This window comes from Hydra vulgaris, chromosome 10, assembly GCF_038396675.1.
Source record: "Hydra vulgaris chromosome 10, alternate assembly HydraT2T_AEP".
NCBI classification, from domain to species: Eukaryota; Metazoa; Cnidaria; class Hydrozoa; order Anthoathecata; family Hydridae; genus Hydra; species Hydra vulgaris.
Genome location: NC_088929.1, coordinates 16,945,342 through 16,955,000, shown reverse-complemented (window position 1 = coordinate 16,955,000; position 9,659 = coordinate 16,945,342).

Genomic DNA, 9,659 nt, shown 5'->3' with positions numbered 1-9,659 from the left:
TTTTAGATAAAACAATAGAATTTGAAAAACCCCAGTTAGAAATTACCGAGGACACTATCCGTATAATTATGCACTGCAGAAAAAATTTACTCTATTTTGATAAGGAAACGTGGAAAAAAAAAACCACGGACGAATGCTTTGATGTAACAATGGGAAGTTACGACGGAGCAGAAATTTGCGAATTTGTAGGTTTATATATTTTAAATACCCTAGCTAAAATAATCCAAATTAATTAGGTCTTTATCGCGACGACAGTTTAATAATAATGCATAAATAATCAGGGCCACACCTCGATAAAATTAGAAAAGATATTATCAAAGTTTTTAAAAATATTGGCTTTCAAAGTGAAATAAATATAAATTTAAAAATAGTGAATTTTCTTGATGTCGCATTTAATCTCTCAGAATGTTCCAATAAGCCCTACAAAAACCTAATGACGAATTATAGTATATTAATGTAAATTCCAACCATCCCCCTCAAATTCTAAAACAAATTCCAATTTCAATTAACAATAGGCTAAACCAAAACTCCTCTAATGAGAATATTTTCAACTCCTCTCCTTTCAAACGCGTTTATGAAGATGCCCTTTAAAAAAGTGGCTTTCAAAATTTCGAGCTAAAATTTGAAAAGAAAATTGCAAAAAAGCGTAATAGAAATAGAAACATAATTTGGTTCAACGTTCACCAAAAATGTTTCAACAAATATAGGTAAAATTTTTCTAAAATTAGTAGACAAACATTTTCCTCCCTCTAATAAAAACATAAGATTTTTAACAGAAATACCATTAAAGTAAGTTATAGTTGTACAAAAAATTTAGAAAGAATTATAAAAGGCCACAACTACGCGTTAATTAATAAAAATAAACATATAAAAGAAAAAAACACTGATTATTGAAATTGTAAACAAAAAATAGATTGCCCTCTAAATGGAAAATGCCTTTCGAAAAATATAATTTACAAGTACATCGTTTCCTCACAAAATAACCCTGATAAACAATATATTGGCTTAACCGAGGGGGAATGGAAAAAACGTTATGCCAACCACAAACAATCGTTTAAACACAAAAAATATTCAAAAGAGACTATGCTGTAAAAATATATTTGGGATTTAAAAGAAAAAAATAAAAATTTTAATTTACAATGATCTATTCTAAAATCTGCCCCCGCCTATAATAACGTTTCCAAAAAATGTATGCTATGTTTGCAAGAAAAATTTGAAATAATTACTCATTTAAATCAAGAAAATTTATTAAATATAAAATCTTAATTAATTTATAAATGAAGGCACGAATATAAATACCTTTTAAAAAATTATAAAAACAAATCACAAAATTAAACGACTCCCAATTTCGAAGAAATTTATTTAATAATTACTTTCTGTAACTTCCCGTTAAGAAAAAAAATATAGTATTTAAAAAATTTTTTATAATAGTTTATAACTTCCTGAAAAATAGTTTTTTTCTATAAAATGATTTTTTTTAGATTTAGTAATTCTTCTTGATGATCCAGCTATGATGAAACTTAAAGTAGAAGATAAAAGTTAAATAAATGTTTTTTACTAACTTATTATTGCTCTGTTCTTTAAGAACATTGAGCACTCTATTTGTAAAATACACTAACATAATTTACATATGTATACATATATATATATATATATATGTATATATATATATATTTATATAGATATATATATATATATATATATATATATATATATATATATATATACGTATATATATATATATATATATATATATATATATATATATATATATATATATATATATATATATATATATATATATATATATATATATATATATATATATACATTCACATACAAATATATAAATATATTTCGGTTTCTCTTTCAATTGGTCCAGACCATCCATTAGGTTCTGATATAGGTCCATCTAGTTTTTGAATTAGATGCCATTGAGAACGTTCATTATCATGTATTTTACAGAAAAACCAGTGGACAGGTCTTTTTAGTTCTAATTCAAACAAAGGAATAACACCATTAAGGTATCCCGTATCGACAACTGTTCCGTCACAACCCATGGCAATTAATTTGGATTTAGTAATGTTGTTTTGAGTTAAAAATGTTATTATACTTGTTTTAATGCCATGTCCTGATGTCTCAGTCTCTCCATGCCTTAGATACTTTGATCCTGGTTCTTGTACAAAAACTACATGTTCTTCTTTGATAGTTTTTCGTATATTTTTCTCCTTGTTTGTATTAATAACTAATGTTGTATATTTTCTTCCATCAAAATAAAAACCTTCTAACATTTGAATGTTTTCATGGTCTAAATGTTGCATTATAAGTCTACTTTTCTTTCGTTCTCTTTGATTCTCATTTTGTCAATTACTTCAGATTGGTTTCCTTATGAAATTATGTTCATGTCTTTCAGCACAACACATGCTATAAATTAGCACCTTTGCTTGAAACACCTACTCTATTGCAGACTTGTGCTAAGGATTGTAACAATGATCTTATTTGTTCAGGTTTATCTTTTCTGTTTCATTTTCGCTTGTGGCCTTCAGATGTGTCTAAATAATCATCATTTGATTCTGAGTCAGTACTCCAATTCTCAGTGCCGTTAGAGTCAAAATCTTGAGATATAGAATAAAAGCTGAATTTTGAATGCGGCTCGATAGTATTGTTTGAGTTTCAATACCTGTAATACCACAAGACTGTGTTGATGGGTTACACGGTAACGGGCGATTTACTCTTTTTTTCTTGCTTGTTTTTGCCGTAATCTCAAATTAGTTTGAATATTGAGTTCTTTTGTATACATAATCCTCATAAATCTCTGACGCATTTTGAAAAATCAAGGCATTTGCATGCGGCAACGTCAAATAAAATATTTTCTGCATGCTTTTGAAATGTTATTATTTCGGACTTCGATATGTCTGTATGTTTCGTTTTGTTAACGGACTTCATAATATTTCTATACTTTTGATTTTAATGAAGAAGTATTTTTACGATGCGTTTATGAGACACAGTAGATGTCGATGCTTTTCCCCATAAATTTTTTATTTTGTACGCCAAATTTTCACGTATTTTATTCAAAGAAGGTTGTTTTCCACCACTTTCCACTCCCATTTTCTGCATTGAGAAAAGATAACTTAGCATGACATGTTTGTATTTTGGCAAGGCATTTTCACGTCAGTCTGCTGGTGAACCGAAAATAGGACAAGTAAACATATTTTCTTGTTGTCATTGCAGCAGAAGACATTTTTGCCATTAAAATTTCTTTGATTTTACCTTATTTTATCAATAAACAGATATAAATCAGAGCTAATAAGTTATACCCTGTGCTTTTCTCTATTTATTTGAATATTCATTAAATAAATGCTTTGATTAAAGACAAAAGTTGTGGTAAATAATGCTGATGGTGATGGTAACAAATGACGTAATTAGTGACATTTTACATACTTTATTATGCTTGGTTTATTTCATTTTAATTACTTTTATTACATTATCGCAACAGTGACGACTAGTGAAAGCATCAAAGACATAACTAAAAGTATTTTGTTTTCAATAAAAATTATGTTCTTTCGCAAAAACTCAGCCCTCTAGCGGCAACTGAAGACAATAAAATATTTTCTAAAAAATTGTTACCATTTCTATCATTGCGTAATTTTTAAACTCTATTACAACTCTAGAGTATGCATAAAAATTGTTATTTTTATTTGTAAAAAAGGTCACAAAGCGTGTTTTTATGAGGAAAATAAAACCCTAGATGTAAAAAAAAGCATAAAAAATTTATTTAATTTTTATAGTATTATGCAATTTTTCGGCTTTATAACAGTTTCAAATCGAAAAAAAGTAGTTTTTTGATACACCCTTATATATGTATATATATATATATATATATATATATATATATATATATATATATATATATATATATATATATATATATATATATATATATATATAAATATATACAAATATATATATATATATATATATATATATATTTATATATAATATTTATATATGTATATACATATATATATATATACATATATATATATATATATATATATATATATATATATATATATATATATATATATATATATATATATATATATATATATATATATATATATATATATATATATAAATTATGTTAGTGTATTTTACAAATAGAGTGCTCAATGTTCTTAAAGAACAGAGCAATAATTAATTAGTAAAAAACACTTATCTAACTTTTATCTTCGACTTGAAGTTTCACCATTGCTGGATCATCAGGAAGAGTAACATCAGGAAGAGTAAGAGAACTCTTCCTGACGATCCAGCAATGGTGAAACTTCAAGTCGAAGATAAAAGTTAGATAAGTGTTTTTTACTAGTTAATTATATATATATATATATATTTATATGTATGTAAATTCCGTATTTTTGTATATATTTATATATATATTTTCATATATATACAAATATTTATATATATATATATATATATATATATATATATATATATATATATATATATATATATATATATATATTTATAAATATATATATACATATATATATACATATACATATATATATATATATATATATATATATATATATATATATATATATATATATATATATATATATATATATATGTATATATATAAATATATATATTTATATATATATATATGTGTATATATATATATATATGTATATATATATATATATATATATATATATATATATATATTATATATATATATATATATATATATATATATGTATATATATATATATATATGTATATATATGTATGTATATTCCGTATGTATGTATATTTATTTAATAATATGTTTTAGGAAAGGTTTTGCACTGAAAACGCAAATGGCAGAGGTGTTTTTTAACAGTAAAAAGAGAAAAAAAAGGTAAATTAAAGAGAAAGAGAAAGTCAAAAAAATCATTTTTGAAATAGAAGAAATAATAAACAACAGAAATAAACAAAATAAAAACAATACAAACAATTTAAATAAATAAACCAACTGAAGAGAAAAAAAGACTGTAAAAAAAAATTCGGAAAGAAAATAAAAAGTTTGATAAAAAGGTACCATTAACAGAAATATTTAATTAAGTTTTTATAGCGATATTTGCAGCAAAAAAAGGACGAAAAATACTTTTTTTTGTAAGTTAAACTTTTAAATTGTTTTCATACCATTGTTTATATAGTTTTGTAATTATGAATACTGTTTTATTTGTTGTTTAATTTTTAGGTTTCTTTTTTTACAAAGTATTATTGTGCGCTGTTTGGATTGTTTGTTGTTTTATTTTTTGTGACATTTTTGTGCTTATATTATTATGTATTTTTTCTATTCAATGTTTGTATCATCCTGTCTTGTTAATTTTTTTTCCTATAAGTTTGTTTAATGCTTGTCATACATTTTTAAATTTGTATATATTTTTTTATTTTTAATTTGTATTTTATTCTTATTTGTAAGTTTTTTTCGTAATTGTCTTTTTATGTTATAATTATCATTTTCACTGGAGTTATTATTATTATTTTTCTTACTTTTTTGTTTTAAATTTAAGCAAATGTTTATTTTTATTGTTAGTTTTTAGGTATTTTCAGTTTTTTAACTTATTTTAACTGTCTAACATCGTGCATGTGGCTATTTGTGCTTATAAAAACATGTAACTTATTATTATTTTTATCATTGTTATTAGTTGTGATGCTTTTGTGTATTTTTATGTCGTGAGTATGTTTGTTTTTGTAAATGTTATTTTTATTATTATAACTTTTATTACTTTTATCATTTTCATTAGGTGTTCACTTAATATTAGTAATATTGCTATTTGCAAACAACTTTAAAATGTAACCACCAACTATGTCAAAAATATATTGATTAGTTATATACTACGGGGTGCATCAATGTCTACTTTTGGCAGATTCCAATTGGTATTGGGCGATGCATTGGCATCAGCCCTAAATTTAAATTTGCACTCTTTTTTTTTATATAAATAGGTATAGAAGCTCCTTATGATAAAAAATTGTTAAATATTTTGACAGGTTTAGTGGTTGCTAGTGATTTATATAAGCAAAAGTATTCAGTTATTTTTATTATATTTATTTATAGGAATAAAAGTATTGATTGTTTTAGCATCACGGATAACATATTAAAGAAAAAGTAATAAAGCCGTTATTTATTTATTTATAAAGTCAGAAAGTACAGTAGAAACAGTTGTAAAATAAATAAATGTTTCAGATAATGAAGTTGTTTCGACAACATTTCTTTAATCAATAATATTTACTTGTTATGTAAAGAAACTTAGTTAAACAAATTTTTAGTTCAAAAAAAAAATGTTGAAGTTTTCTTTTGACATGTTTAAGGTTGATGACAAACAGACGCTAATCAAAGTACTACTTGGTTGGTTTGAAGGTAACTGTTTGGTTGGTTTGAAAGTAACTGTTGAAAAATAAATATTTGCAAAGTCATAATTTGTAGGATATTATTTTAACTTTAAGTGTTAAAGTTTAATTTGAATTGTTTGCCTCTTTTTAATGGTTGCCTGTTGAAAACAAATGAATTTAGTTAAATTCACAAAAAAAGTTTAGACCTAATTTTTTTGCCTCTAGTGCCAAAAAAATTAGGCCTAAATTTTGTTTATCTTTATTTAGTTTACTTAATATTAACAATAAAAGAAATAATATTTCATATACAGTGTTTATTCGTTTGACTACCACTTTATTAACACATTTTAAATTATATTGTTAGAATTTCAGCAGATAACCAGTTTTCAAAATTGGAAGAAAAAAACTTTATGAAGAAGTTTTTAATAAATTGAAAAACACTTTACATTTAATTATTGATGATTTAAAATCTTTTATTCGAGAAGTTATAAAATCAATCAACAAAGAATCCTTACCTAAATACCAGCAACATAAAACTAACTTATAATACAATTTAGAAAAAAAATACAGAAAGTTTAAAACTCAACATCAAAGGTATCTTATTAAACCTTTCGAAAAACATGAATATCTTTACAACAAACGCAGCACATGTGCTGAAGATTTGTCATGACTGTTTGCAATAAGAAGTTTTGTTTATTCCTAAAAAATTTAGAAGTGACAACTTCTATCTTATGTCATGTGAAGAAGAGAATGCAATAAAAAAATTTGACCTACAGCGCCTCAAATCAGAATGTAAAATTCTATAAATAAGAAAAGATAATTTTCTTTTTTTATTTCAAAACCTTGAAAATGAAGTTACAAATTTTATAATTAACCATGCACCAAACGAAGAGCTTAAAGAGAAGATAATGTTTTAATACAAGGAATATAAAAAAGAAGACACTGATCGCATTGTCAAAACGTGGGCACAAAAATACGCATCTACAAAAGTAGCATTTGAAAATAATAGAAAAAATTTGAATTCAAAAAGTTCGATAAACAATGGGATTAACAATTGCTCTCCTTCTATTGGATCAACTTATATCGGTGCTAACCATAAACACCATCCAATGGGATATCTTTAAAAAACTGGCAAAGTGTTTTGAAGCTATAGCCTAAAAAAAAAAAAGCATAACCTAAGGTCATAAACCTTACCAACAAACACCTGACAACATTTTAAATGCCTTTTCTTTAAAAGGTCCTAAGTTTTGCACGACAACCAAAGGAAATTTTTTACACATTCACTCTGAAATAAAACATTTCACAAGAAAACTAATACTAAAAGTATAAAACTAAAATTCTGGATAATAAAACATAGATATAATAGATTTTCTCAAGAATTTATATTAGAATCAGCATCTTTTATTTTAGAAAACAATAATGTTCTGTTTAATGACGAAATGTATCACCAAACTACAGGAACAGCAATGGGTACTGATTTTGCTTGACACTGCGCATGTCTCACAATTGTATTTTTAGAAGGAACAAGACTTTTTCCATAAATCTTACCTAAGTGGTTTTCCCATCAAGAAGCTAGAAGAGTGTGAATCTCCTGATGATATTATAGAAAAAGGTTTTCACAATGCAAAACTCAAAGGACCAGCTCTTCAAAAACAATCTAGAGAAATTTTCCCCCAAATTACAACTTTTCATAGCAACTTGAATTGCTAACAATTTATAACGGAAGCTAATCTTTTACTTAATCTATCTTTAAATAAAAGAGTAAAGGACGTTTTTACAAATATCCGGCTAGTAATTTCATTTAAACAACCACCCAATCTGTTAAGAATACTGACCTCCGTAAAATTCCAGTTAGTTGATAAAGAAATAGGATTATTTAAATGTAAAGATAATTTTGTAAAGTATACAAATTCTTCCTTCAAGAAGTTAAAATGGTTCTATATTGAACATAAAGAGCCATATAACTTTCAATAGTAAAAATGCAATATACTATTTAACATCTTACAATAAGAAAACTACAAACGCCGGAAAAACTAATAACTTAAGACTTCGTATTCTTAGATCTATTTCCAGTCGTAGAACTGGACAATCAAAAGATAGATTTGATAACCATATTTATGCTTGCCAACGAGCTCATAAAACAATTATAGAAACTTTATTACAACTTTTTGTCTTTTTGGAATTCAAAAATTAAAAATAAATGATTTCCAATGAAAAACATCTTCAAAAATATAATCATGACACTTTTAATTGATATTTCCTGTTTAAAAGAAATAAAAGATTGACTATAGTTGTTATAAAGATTAAACAATCCATTTATCATAATTATCATTTTTTGCTTAAAAATAGGAAAATTTCATTTTGATAACAAAAATAGCACTACTGATGATTTTTTGAAAGGCCGCTAGTGCCAAAAAAACTAAGCTTAAGTTTAGTGAATCTTCGTTTAAATTAATTAATAGTAACAATAAAGAAAAAAATATTTCATATGCAGTGTTAATTTGTTTGACTACTACTTTATTTATATTGGTTATTAACACATTTCAAATTATATATATATATATATATATATATATATATATATATATATATATATATATATATATATATATATATATATATATATATATATATATGTATATATATATATATATATATATATATATATATATATATATATATATATATATATATATATATATATATATACATATATACAAATAAATAACTATATATATATATATATATATTTTATATTTACTTTCATAGCAAATCTCAATGATGCTGCCTGACTATATTCGTCACCAAACAATTCTGCTACTTGACAAGTTGTTACTGGTTGTGATATATGTGACCGCATTCATTTTCGCATAGCAACGTCTAATGGTTGCAGTCTGTGAAGTATGGCGAGGTTGTAATACCATATGCATTCCAGCATTTTGTGATAAATTTATTGGTTCCAATCTTTTTGCATGAGTATTGTGACCGTCAAGTAATAACAAAACTTTTGATTATTTTGATGGTTTAATAACTTTAATGAAATGATTGAGTCATTCTAGAAAACATTCATTTGATATCAAATCTTTCTCTTGAGTGCTAAATACTGTTACTGGAGGTGTATCATTTGTTATTTCTGGCTTCATTCTTTTGCGTTTATATATTAACATTGGTGGAACATAAAATCCTGCTGCAGCTATACAAACTATGGCTGTTAGTGAATTTCCTTGTCCACTACTAGTTATAATTCCAACTCGTTTTTTACCCCTTGCAATAAT